We start from the raw sequence: 14,148 nt of genomic DNA, 5'->3' as shown, positions 1-14,148 counted from the left end.
AACATTCATGGATTTAATGAACAGGGTTTGTAATCCGTTCCTCGATAAATCTATGATAGTGTTCATAGACGACATTCTGATTTATTCGAAAAGCCAAGAGGAGCATGGCAGACACTTGCGCGAAGTGTTAGAAGTCTTGAAGAAGGAGAAGCTGTATGCTAAGTTCTCCAAATGTGATTTTTGGATCCGAGAAGTCCAATTCTTGGGTCACATGGTCAACCAAGAAGGGATAATGGTTGATCCAACAAAGACCGAAGCTGTGATGAAGTGGGAACAACCAAAAAGTCCCACGGAGGTCCGAAGCTTTTTGGGATTAGCCGGATACTACCGAAGGTTTATCCAAGGCTTTTCTTCGATCGTTACTCCATTAACAGCTTTGACTCACAAAGGAGCTACGTATACTTGGAGTGATAAGCACAAAGAAGCATTCGAGTTGCTGAAGAAGAAGCTATGTGAAGCACCGATTCTTTCTTTACCCGATGGAGTTGAAGACTTCGCTGTCTATAGCGATGCGTCTGGTGTTGGGTTGGGTTGTGTTTTGACCCAAAGAGAAAAGGTGATAGCATATGCGTCTCGACAGCTGAAAGAGCACGAAAAGAACTACCCCACTCATGATTTGGAGTTGGCAGCGGTAGTATTTGCTCTGAAAATATGGAGGCATTACCTCTATGGCTTGAAGTGCAAACTTTTCACTGATCATAAGAGTCTCCAATATCTCTTTAATCAGAAAGAATTGAATATGAGGCAAAGACGCTGGCTAGAATTACTTAAGGACTACGATTGTGAGATACTTTACCACCCCGGTAAAGCCAATGTTGTTGCTGATGCTCTCAGTCGGAAAGTCAATCTTGAGAGAAAAAGGCCAAGAGTGTTGAGAATAGAAGTTGTCTCAACAATTGTGGAGAGTATAAAGAAAGCTCAAGAAGAAGCTTCTGAAAAGAATGACCGGAAGGAGGAACGTTTGGGAAAAACGTTGGTGTTCGGTACAAACGGTCATGGACTGAAGGTATTCCAAGATCGTATTTAGGTACCTAAGTCAGGAGGAATAAGAGATCTTCTGATGGAAGAAGCTCACAAAACCATGTACTCAATTCATCCGGGCAGCACTAAAATGTATAGGGACCTGAAACCCTATTACTGGTGGCCGACGATGAAGCTCGACATTGCGAAGTATGTGGCGGAGTGCGTGACCTGTGCGAGAGTCAAGGCACAACATCAGAAACCATACGGGAGTTTAGAACCTTTACCTGTGCCTATGGGTAAATGGGAAGACATTGCTATGGATTTTGTCACTAAACTACCCAGGACAAAGAATGGACACGACATGATTTGGGTGGTCGTTGATCGCTTCACTAAGAGTGCGCATTTCATAGCAGCCAAGGAGAAATGGTCTATGGATAAGCTTGCGAATTCTTACGTGAAGGAAATTGTGAGGCTTCACGGTGTTCTGTTAACAATTGTATCAGATCGTGACAGCCGTTTCACCTCAAGGTTTTGGAAAAGTCTACAAGAGGAATTGGGTACCAAGTTGTGTTTGAGTACAGCTTACCATCCACAGACTGATGGTTAGAGCGAAAGAGCGATACAAACACTTGAAGATATGTTGAGAGCATGTACCCTGGAATTCCAAGGTAACTGGGATGAACATTTACCTTTGGTAGAATTTTCCTACAATAATAGTTTCCACTCGAGCATAAAGATGGCACCTTATCAAGCTTTGTACGGACAGAAGTGTCGCACGCCGTCTTGTTGGCTTGAGGCTGGGGAAAAGCAGTTTATGGGACCGGAGATAGTCCATCAAACTGTTGAAAAGTTGAAAATAATTAAGGAGAGAATGTTAGCAGCTCAGGATCGTCAAAAGAGCTATGCTGACAAGAAAAGAAGACCGATGACTTTTGAAGTTGGAGATTCGGTTTTCCTTAAAGTCTCGCCGTGGAAGGGACTTATAAGGTTTGGAAAAAGGGGAAAGTTAAGTCCAAGGTTTATTGGAGCGTTTAAAGTTCTTCAGAGGATTGGGAACCAAGCTTACAAGCTCGAACTACCAGAAGAACTGAGTGGAATTCATAACACTTTTCATGTGTGTTATTTGAGGAAGTTCACGGGAGAAGTTCCCGACATGATTCCACTTTCGGAGTTGAGAATTGATGAGAATAAAAGGTTAATTGAAGAACCGGAGGCAATCGTTGACCGAAAGACTAAGAAGTTACGACGTAAGATGGTCGAATTAGTGCTTGTCCGTTGGAAACATGCGAATGGGCCAAATCTCACGTGGGAGACGGAGAGTGACATTATGAGTCGTTATCCATATTTGTTTGTTGATGTGTGATTCCGGGGATGGAATCATTCTAAGGTGGGGAGAGTTGTAACGCCCGTGTTTATGGGCTAGGCATTAATATTGTTGTAAAAGTCTAGGTTAACCCTTGTAACTCATTTTGAAATAATAAGAATGTGTTATTTGAGTATTATGTCTTTTATGCTTAATTATGTGGCTTAATTAAATTAAGAATAAAAATAAGCGTAAAAATAAAATATTAGATAAGCTCGATATCTATGAAGGAAGTTGTAGTGGTCGTGGCAAGGTTTCCGAATATATAAAGAATGCCGAAATCCGAATTATAACGAAGATGTTATGACCTGTCGAAGTTTCGCGACGGAACCGGCACGACGCTGAAGGACGTAAAATACGAATTTAAGATAGAGCGATATCTAGCCTTAGTAATCTAAACGAAAGTCGTAGAATACGTTAAACCAAGAGCATGCATAAAAAGAATGCCCAAATCTGACTTCGTATGAGGAAGTTATGATTTTCTAAGTTTCAGCTTAGCAGTATGCAGTCCGAATACTCGAATTTGAGATCGAGTGGTTTCTAGCCGAAACTTTCTAAATGAGAATTGAAGATCTCATCGTTAGTAGCCCAACGGTAAAAAGACAGATGAGAACGGACGTCGAATGAAGAAGTTATGATTTTATATCGGTGTTTTCCTGTCCCGGCCTACTAAAAATAATATAATAAAAATAAAAGTCAAAATTTGCCAACGGAGTCTAATTGTTGTGGGTTGACCGGTGTACTCTATCCCCCTCATGGTTGTCTTTAGGACATCTATTGTTAAGGAAACCCCTTTGCAGTAATGTCCGTCCCGATGAAAATCCTAGATTAGGTCCCTTGTAATAGTTGTTGTTTTAGGGACATAAAGTGAGGATAACGGGAATTGGTAATCGGGTTATTGTTGGTTGGTGAAATTAAATATAATTATTTATTGTGGGTTGAAAACCCTATATGCTCACCAGGCTCCCAAGCCTGACCCACTCAGTTTCTTTGTATTACAGGTAGTGGCGCAAGGGCATAAGTTGGATGACTTTGTCAAGATATTTTTGGATTATAGACCTGTAGTTATGTATAACTGTTGTAAGGTCTATTTTGTATTGTTTATGCTTTGGTCTGTATCGGAACATGACATCCCGAGATTTTGTTATATAATGAAAATACATTTCTTTATGAAATAGTTTGATAAATTTTTATCATATTTCGTTTTGGGAACAAATTCCGCAACTCTTTTAATCAAAGGATTACTCTGATTTTATTTAAAAGCATAAATGAAACCGGTCTTTTCTGGCCGTGATTTTGGGGATGTCACATATTTGATGTTTTCACTAAATTTCATGCTTATGTCCAAACTCAATTTAAAAATAATATACAACTTTTTCAATGTGATAATGGGCATGAATTCCATAACCAAGCTTTACTTGTTTTACTACTAAGGGCATTAAAATTTGATTTTTTTTGTCCATATACGCGTGAACAAAATGGTAAAGTTGAACGTACCATTCGCACTGTAAATAACATCTAACTTAGTTTCTTATTTCTAGCCTCTCTTCTGCCAAAATTTTGGGTTGAAGGTCTCCGTACTGCTGTTCATACCGTTAATCTCCTTCCCACATCCACCCTTTCCTTTCAAACTCCCTTTCAACGTGTAACGCCCTGTTCCAAATCGCTTTCCTAATTTGGCATTGTGGCCTGAGGATAGATTATCATAAGGCTTGGGGCCTTTGGAAGATTGAGATCTAGAGCCATTTACATATAGATAATGTAAATGAGGTGATCCGGGAGCTGGTTCGTGTCTTGAAGCCGAAGGGGTATATCGGTAAAGTGACAGTTCAAGCCCTTTGTGATTTTTGGGTTTTATTCGGAAGGTTGTAAGGCTTGGGCACATTTTTAAGGGCGTAGGGCTTCTTGCCACCTTTTCGTGGATATAAAGTTCGTCGGAAACAGACTTAGAACGAAGCAGTTATAGCACTTTAAAGTTTTTGGCAATATTGGTCCCTAATGGAGAAAAGTGGCAAGAAGGTACCATGCATGCAAGGTGGCCAGCGCGGAAGTACGCCCAATGTAAGTTAGGGGTACGCCCATCGTAGAGGAATAAGTGCACGCGAGTGTTGGAGGAGTACGCCCAACATACGATAAGGACGCCCAGCGTACGATCAGGGTTCCTAAACCCTAATCTTAGGGCTAAGCACAATATAAAGAACATAATTCCCTAGATGTCAGCCTCCCTCTCACCCTTAGAAAGCCACCACGAAACCCTAATTTTTCTTTGAGTGTTCTTGGAGCTTAGAAGGCCATTAGAGAGCATTTTGGTGTTGTGAATCCATTTTCCAAGCAAGTGAAGAGCAAAGCAAGGTGGTGGTTCAAAGGAGAAGCTGTAGATCCGAGATTGTTGCTTCATTTCATATCATCTTGAGGTATAAAGTATCAAACTTGCCTCTTGAATGCATACATCTATTATGTTGAGTTTTTGGGACCTTTTTGGTCCCAAGAATGGAGCTTTATGGTTCAAGTCCGATTCCTAGGCTTGGAGTTGCCACTCTCAGTGCTAAATGAGTCCCTAAGGCAGAAAGTTGCCATCTTGGAGGTCTTGATGGGTTCATGCAAGAGTTATGGTCATTTTTATGGAAGTAGATTACTATAATTTGTGTTTGGGTTCATGTGGGTAATATAAAGTCACCAAGTTAGTGACTTTATGGATTAAGACGTTAAGTAGAGCTCAGATCTGTAATTTGCTCCCTTGGTTTGAAGCATTAAGTGCTTAATAGCAAAAAGGACTTAACAGAGGAGTACGTTAGGCATACAAGCTGGTACGCGCAACGTACAAGTCACGAACCTAGTACGTGTTGCGTACAGCTGAGTACGCCCTGTGTACTTAGTCAGAATTGGTTTCGCATATTGGGCTTTGGTATGGGCCAACTGTTGGGCTTGTTTATCTTGGGCCCGTTGGGCCATCAGGTTGTGGGCTGTTAGTGATGTTGGAAAAGGCCCCAGAAGGATTTGGGCCCAATTTGTAAACTTGGGCCATGGTTTGGGCCACGAATGTTTTTAGCATTTTGGGTCTAAGTGTTTGGATTATTCTTGGACCATCGGGATGCTAAGTGTGTTGTACTGAAAAGAAGCATTTGGGCCTCATGGCAAGACCCATGTAGAGGTTTCGGCCCAATTTGGAAAATTAGGTCGTTGATGGATTTATGGACATTATAGTGTTGGGCTTGGACCTTAGTTTCAGATCATACTGGAACAGGGGTAGAATGGTCATTTTACCCCATGCATGGATTAAGGACTATGGTATGGGACCCAATTGCTAATTGGGTATATTGATCGGTATTGATAGCTCAAAAAGTGGGCATAGCAGCAGCTAAGGATTTCTATCAGGAAGCTTCTGCATTCGAGGTGATTCTCCTCACCATACCAATGGGACTAAGGCACCAAGGCCGGCCTATTCAGTTAGTTGTAGTGTTTATTGTAGATTCACTACTGATATGTCTGGTATACATGTATATGCGATATGCTAGTGATTATGTGGTATGCTATTTGACTATGTGGTATGTGGTATGCTAGTTGTCTTTGTGATACTTGCATGGAAGACCATTGGGGGAGCCCATGGCAGTCGGATATAAGACTATGTGGAGGAGCCAATGATACATTGGAGTAAGACCCTGGAGGGAGTCCACAGCATCCTTATATGTTTATGTATGAGTTATGTAGTATGATAGATATTTCTGTGATATATGATATGCTAGTTGACTATTATGCTACTTGCATGGAAGACCCTGGGGGGAGCTCGTGGCAGTTGGATATAAGACCACGTGGGGGAGCCCGTGGCATCCCTAGGTAAATACCATGTGTGGGAGCCCATGGCAAGTAGTAGGGACCATGGGGGAGCCCATGGCATGTAGGTATAAGACCTTGGGAGGAGCCCACGACATCCCTATATGTTTATATGCATGGCTTATGTGATTGATATGGTTTATGTAGCTGTTATAGCTAGTATGGATTATGTGGTTATGTGGATTGTGTGGGGTATGCTCTGGGGAACTCACTAAGCTTCGTGCTTACGGTTTATAGTTTTGGTTTCAGGTATCATCTATTTGGAAAAGAAGGGCCCAGATTGATCGCAGTGCACACACCTATGATTTCCGCGATGAATGATTTTGGGATGAACTCAGATAAATGTTTTACTTAACAATGTTTTGGAATGTTTGAAATAAATGGTATCAATGGTTTGGCTATATTAAAAGTAAAAATTTTTACCCTTGATTTTTGGGTCGTTACAGAACGTCTCTTTGGTCATTGCCCTTTATATGAGCACCTTCACATCTTTGGGTGCTTTTGTTACCCGAATCTCTCGTTTACTACCCCTCATAAACTTTCTCCCTGCTCATCTGCGTACATGTACCTTGGCCCCTCGTTTGATCATGGTGGTTATCATTGCCTTGACATTATCTCCCAACGTGTTATCATCTCCCGTCATGTCATTTTTGACGAGGATCACTTCCCCTACTCTGACTTGCATGACATGCCTTCTATTTCTAACTACGATTATTTTCAACCCGAAGACATCCTTCCTATCATCCCTTCTTTGGTCCTTATTACACCTTATGTCCTTATTACTTCTACTCCCACCAACCATACTTCATATCCTCCTACCTTTGCTAGTAGTAGCTCCCCTCTACCTACTACATCTTTTTCCCTCGCCCACCCCACCACCTTCTCAACCCCTCCTCCCCATCCTATGGTGATTCGCTCCCATACTAGGTCTCTCAAACCTAAGCAGATTTTTAAGTTGTTTGTCTTGGATATCTCCCATATACCCCGCTCCAATGCTCAAGCTCTTTGTTACCTAAATTATAAATTTTCCATGGACTCTGAGATGATTTCTCTTCATTCAAATCATACTTGGTATCTTGTTCCTCCTCCTCCTCATGCCAACATTATTGGTTGTCGTTCGCTCTGTCGCTACAAGTTTGACAGCAAAGGAAACCTTGATCGGTATAAAGGTCGTCTTTTCACTCAGGGTTTCTCCCAACTTCTAGCTCTTGACTTTAATGACACTTTCAGTCCTGTTGTCAAATCTGCCACCGTCCGTACGATGCTAAGCATTTCGATATCCAAAAATTGGCCTATTTATCAGTTGGATGTACAAAATTCTTTTCTTCATGGTTATCCCTCTGAGGAAGTTTATATGAAACAACCTCCTGGCTATGTTCATCCTAAAATTCCTCATAATGTGTGTCATCTTCGCAAAACTCTCTATGGTCTTAAACAGGATCCCCGAGCCTGGTATCAACGATTTCATATCTTCATCACTTCTATTGGTTTCACCAACTGTCGGTCTGACTACTCCCTCGTTACCTATCACTTTGGGGTTGATCATATCTTTCTTCTTCTCTATGTTGATGACATTATCCTCACTGCCTCATCTTTTGCACTCATATCTCGCATCATCTCTCGGCTCTCGTCTGAATTTCCCATGTTAGACCTCGGACTCTCTCCTTCTTCCTTGGCGTTGATACTTCTCGAACTAATGGTTGTATGTTTCTATCTCAGACTTCCATTGCTAAGGAAATCTTGTCTCGTGCAAACATGTCCTACTGCAATCCATGCAGTACTCCATCTGACACTAAATCTAAATGTAATGCCCGCAGATTCGGGCTAGTCAATTTAGAGACAATAAGCGTTAAAAATGACTTTTTGATAGAAGATAATTTAGAATAAATAATCTTAACCAAAATATAGTATATTTCACAAGGATTTCGTACATATAAAGAACGCTGAAATCCGACTTACAGCGAAAAAGTTATGACCCGTCGAAGTTTTGCGACAAAACCAGCTCGGCTCCGCGTAACGTAAAAAGTAAATTTTTGACAAAAAATACTTTTTAGTCTTAGCGAACTAAACGAAAGTCGTAGTATATTTTAAACCGAGATCGTACATATAGAGAACGTCCAAATCTGACTTCATTTGAGGAAATTATGAATTTTCTAAGATTTTGCATAGCAGTATACAACACGAAAATCAAATTTTAGATCGATCGATTTTTAGCCGATACAAACTAAACGAGAATTGAAGATCTCGTTAATAGTAGCTCAACGATATAAAGACAGTCGAAAATGGACGTCGGATGACAAAGTTATGAATTTTTAACGGATTTTAACTGTCTAAGCCTGTTAAAATATAACTTTACAAATAAGGTCAAAATTAGCAGACAGAGTCTAAACAAAAGTTGTAGATCCCGTCGATACCTACGCGTGGACATAAAGAACATAAAGAACGAAGCTCGTATGCGAAAGTTACAGATTTTAGAAGATAATTAGTTTTTGGAGTAACTAGCGAGTGACATGTGGCGCGATCTGAGCCACTGCTTCCTCACCACGGCTTGCCACCAGATGGTGACACGTGGTATGGGAACGCCCGACATTCAACAAGGGAACGCTTAGCATTCGTCCATCAGATAACCTATAAATAGAGGTGCAAATCACTTCATTTCTAAGAACATTCTCACCACTTCTCTCCCAAACACTCCCAAACCCTCTAAGCCTTTCCCTAGCACCTCCTAGGTGTTAGAAGCGAGCCCTAGAGTGCCAGAAAGCCCCGAGAAGAAGAGCTTTCGAATCAGAAGTTTTGCCCGTGCAGATCCCGGTTCCTCGCTGAACTCCCTTGTAAGTAAGTTATGCTTACCCTACTTTAAGTATAACTTATGTTTAAGTTCATTATCGTTATTATGAACCTATAAACAAGATTTAACAGTGATTCCAAGTCGTTATACTGATTGATCTACTTTCGGGGATGATGTCTAGGCTGTGATTTAGTGAAGTGTTTAAAGTGGGATTTCCAAACAGTATACTTTGTTTACTGTAACACCCGTCAAAATAGGTCAATAACAATCACATGTGATTATACCAATCATGTAATGTGATTATGTCAAAACAAGTAATGTAGTAAAGTTACTATGTATTTCATGATAATTCTAATACAAATATGAACTTTCATACATACTCTATAGTATAAATCAAAGTATATGTCCATACGATTCCAAAAATATAGAGAACATCTAAATCTGACTTCGCGTGAAGAAGTTATGATAAACCGAACACTATAAATATCTATAATAACATGAATTTAAAATAGACTTAGAATTAGCTATTGGAGTCTAAAATAGAATTGTAGTACTCATAACTACCTACGTGTGGATATAAAGAACGTCAAAAACGGAGTTCGTATGCAAAAGTTATGACCTTCCGAAGATGCAGGTGTGTAACACCAGTCAAAATAGGTCAATAGACAATCACATGTGATTATGCCAATCATGTAATGTGATTTTGTTAAACTAGTAATGTGATAAGAGTTCTATGTAGTTCATGATAAATTCTAATACAAATATGAACTTTCTTTATGATACAACTCAAAGTATACGTCCATACGATTCCAAAAATATAGAAAACGTCTGAATCTGACTTCGCATGAAGAAGTTATGATAAACCGAACACTATAAATCTCTATTCCAAGATGAATTTAAAAAAGACTTAGAATTAGCTATTGGAGTCTAAAAGAGAATTGTAGTACTCGTAAATACCTACACGTGGATATAAAGAACGTCAAAAATGGAGTTCGTATGCAAAAGTTACGACCTTCCGAAGATACAGCTGTCAAAAACCCTAATCTGACTGAACTCACGAGGTGAGCATAGATGTTCACGAGGTGAGGAGTCATTTTGCCACATCTCGGAATCTAGAAGGTGTGACGAGGCTACGAGGGGATAAGATCCAAACTCACGACGTGAGCAAGGATTGATTCACGTCGTGAGGAGTCAAAAGGACACCTTTCGAAGCTAGGGACGCAAATGGCAAGTCTACGGGATGATCATGCATAACTCACGACGTGAGTCTTATAAAACTCATGACGTGAGAGTCCAAAATCCTTACTATAAATAGCAGGTCCGACTTCATCTATTCCTTACACCATTTCCCTTTCTCCTCTCTCCTTTGCTGAAGCCATCTTGCATCCCGAGCCCCGACGACCTCGTACGCTGACCATTTCTGCTTAGATTACATAAAATCACGCTACTAGGGTGAGTTTCACGGCCCACTTTCTAATATTTTGGGGGAAACGCATGCTAAATATTATATATACGTTATTATTATGTCTATATGATAGTATATTAGTATCAACGTAGATAGTTATAATAACCGGGATATAGTTATTTTGTATCTGAAAGTATACAATTATCGTAAAGTTGTTAGCATGTTATTGTTATAGTAGTATACTAATGTAGATCTTGAGTTATACTTAGGATTCTATATATATTTTTTGTGTGCGATATAGTTCCGAAGTTATATTCGGAAGTTCTATATGTAATTGATAAGTATGTTGGTATTGTTGGGTTTTATGTCAAGATAAAACCTATATGTTATTGTTGGTTTTATGTTAAGACAAAACCTGGTTTTACCTCAAGTTATAGCTGTTATACTGCCTAAATGTTATGAAGTTAGGAGTAATGTTTAAAAGCATAGTCTAGTAACTTAGGGTTTTAGACATGAAAATGCTTTTGTTGTTAGAGCTATAGGAAGCCGTCAAAGTCTACATGAGCTACCTCATTCATCAACTAAGATTGGGGATCTTAGTGGAAGTCCTCTGACCTGTAACCGTTAATCCCGTGTGAGCGAGGAAGTCGTGTATGAATAAGATACGGGTTGACGACCCCACTCTTGGTTGTTAATTACAACCCAAGACAAGAGAGTGACGATCCGTTCATTTTATTTGTTATTGTTCCGGCGTCGATGAAGCGCGCGGTATTGTTTCTCATGGTAAATCATGAGTGTATTGTTTCTCATGGTAAATCATGAGTGTGTTTTGTCAGAGGTTTTGTTGTCAAGCAGCGGTTACAGACTCATGGTAGCAACTTGTTAGAAACATTATACTTTGTCATATACAAGTATTAATGTTAAGTATAAGTTTCCCCCTACTTATACCCTAGGTACTACTTGTATATTAAGTAGATAATAAACCTAACACACATACTCGTATAGAATTGAAATAAGATTTATACGTAGCAACTTTCGTTTGTATGGAATTACAAACACTTATATTCATAGTATATGAGACTTATAGGTAAACTACTTATTTGGTAAGTAAAATTTTATACCTAGGATATATATACTAAACGTTGGAGAGTCAAAATGATACTTTCAAAACTATAATTTCGAACTTGGAAAATGTATTATTTTATGGAGTCAAAACCTGTGAACTCACCAACTTTATGTTGACGTATTTTAAATTGCATGTGTTTTCAGGAAGTTGATAACTATGATACAAGAAATGACGTTACACTGCCCGGTGTTTCCGACGACGGCCGGGGTGTGACAAGCTGTCTTAGAGCATGACACGTGTCAGGAAACCCTAGCTGTCTGGATTCACGATGTGAACCTTAGATTCACGACGTGAAAGTAGTCCAGGACACATTTCGGATCTAGAAGGTGCGTGACGAGGCTACGAAGGGGATAAGTTCATTCCTCACGACGTGGACATCAAATTCACGACGTGAAACTAGAATCGTGACACCTTCGGAAGCTAGAAGACGGATGGCAAGTCTACGAAGAGATAAGATCCAAACTCACGACGTGAACAATGAGTTTCTCACGTCGTGAGGGCCAAAAATCTTCCTATAAATAGGAAGTTCGGCCATTTCCTTTCTCACACATGATCTCCTTCCTTCTCTCTCATTTGCTGAAGCACTCTTGCATCCCGAGCCCCGACGACCTCGTACCGCTGACCGTTTCTGCTTAGATTACATAAAATCACTACTAAGGTGAGTTTAACGGCCCCACTTTCTAATATTTTGGGGGAAAACGCATGCTAAATATTGTATATACACTACTATTATGTCTATATGATAGTATATAGTTATAATAGTCGGGGTATAGTTGTTCTAAATATAATACTTTGAATATATACAACTATTATCAACTTGTCAGCATGTTATTATACTAATGTAGATCTTGAATTATACTTAGGATTCTATATATATTTCGTGTGCGATATAGTTCCGAAGTTGTATTCGGAAGTTCTATATATAAAGTATGTTGTTATTATTGGTTTTATGTCGAGATAAAACTTGATATGCTATATGTTGTTATTGTTAGTTTTACGTCCAGATAAAACTTGGTATGTTATATATTGTTATTGTTGGTTTTATGTTAAGATAAAACCTGGTTTTTCCTCAAGTTATAGTTGTTATACTGCCTAAAGTAATATGAACTTAGGAGTAATGTTTAAAAGCAAAGTCTAATAACTTAGGGTTGTAGACACGAAAATGCTTTTGTTGATAGAGCTATAGGAAGCCGTCAAAGTCTACATGAGTAATTGTATTCATCAACTAAGATTGGGGATCTTAGCGGAAATCCTCTTAACTGTAACCGTTAAGCAAGTGACGAAATATCCTTTTACTTGTTATTGTTCCGGCGTCGATGAAGCGTACGGTGTTGTCCTCATGGAAATCATGAGTGGGTTGTCCTCATGGAAATCATGAGTGGGTTTTATCAGAGGTATTATGTCATAGCAGCGGTTATAGGCTTATGGTAGCAAATTGTTAGAAACATTATACTTTGTCGTATACAAGTATTAATGTTAAGTATAAGTTTCCCCCTACTTATACCCTAGGTACTACTTATATATTAAGTAGATAATTATACCTAACACACATACTCGTATAGAATTGAAATAGATTTATACGTAGCGGTTTTACTCGTATAGAATTGAAATAAGATTTATACGTAGCAACTTTCGTTTGTATGGAATTACAAACACTTATATTCATAGTATATGAGACTTATAGGTAAACTACTTATTTGGTAAGTAAAATTTTATACCTAGGATATATATATACTAAACGTTGGAGAGTCAGAATGATACTTTCAAAACTATACTTTTGAACTTGGAAAATGTATTATTTTATGGAGTCAAAACCTGTGAACTCACCAACTTTATGTTGACGTATTTTTAAATGCATGTGTTTTCAGGAAGTTGATAACTATGATACGAGAAATGACGTTACACCGCCCGGTGTTTCCGCCGACGGCTGGGGTGTGACATTTACCAAGCATACCTAACCTCCGATATGATCATAACTAGTTGTTCCTTACTTGATAGATCTTCAAGTAGACTTTGAGGTAATGATGAATCTAGACTAATAATTAGTCGCAATTAATATTAGACTAAAATTTAGTGATAATGACACTAGGTTACGTCAAAGGAAAAGACAGTTGCTAGAAGCAAAACACTGCCCGAACTTTGAGCCATCACTTTAACAAGCAGGGCCGGCCCAAGCCTAGGGCGAGCTGGGCCATGGCCCAGGGCAACAACTCATTATGGGGCATCACATTTAAAAGTTCTGTAATGGGTAGTCATTTGGGCTGATCCACTAAAAGGTCCAGTACTTGAAAAGTCGTCATGAAAAGGGCAGCGCCCCCGGTCCAAGAAGTAAAAAAACTGAAGGCGGCAATTGTAAATCACATTTGGCACGCTTTTGACTTCTCGGTCTCCTAAGCAACACACCTAATAACTAAAGCTGAAGAAGACGAGGCGTCTAAGGAGATTGATGTCTGGGGAAGACGATTCAAATAAGGTCTCGTTGATCTCAAATCTTAAAGAAACGCAAGGTTTTCCGTCGCTAATTAAAGTTATCGGTTCTTTCATTCTTTCTGAAAATCTCACTGTAATTGAAAGAGATGGAGTTTGGGATAATTTTTGTGATTACTGATTTGTGAGTTCCTCTCTTGTTGTCTATAAATCTACATTCTCAAGTCTCAACGGTGACAGGTATT

The sequence above is a fragment of the Lactuca virosa genome, chromosome 9 (assembly GCF_052849685.1).
Source record: "Lactuca virosa cultivar CGN04683 chromosome 9, Lactuca_virosa_CGN04683_v6, whole genome shotgun sequence".
Taxonomy (NCBI): Eukaryota; Viridiplantae; Streptophyta; class Magnoliopsida; order Asterales; family Asteraceae; genus Lactuca; species Lactuca virosa.
Note: the sequence above shows the minus strand (reverse complement) of the source record.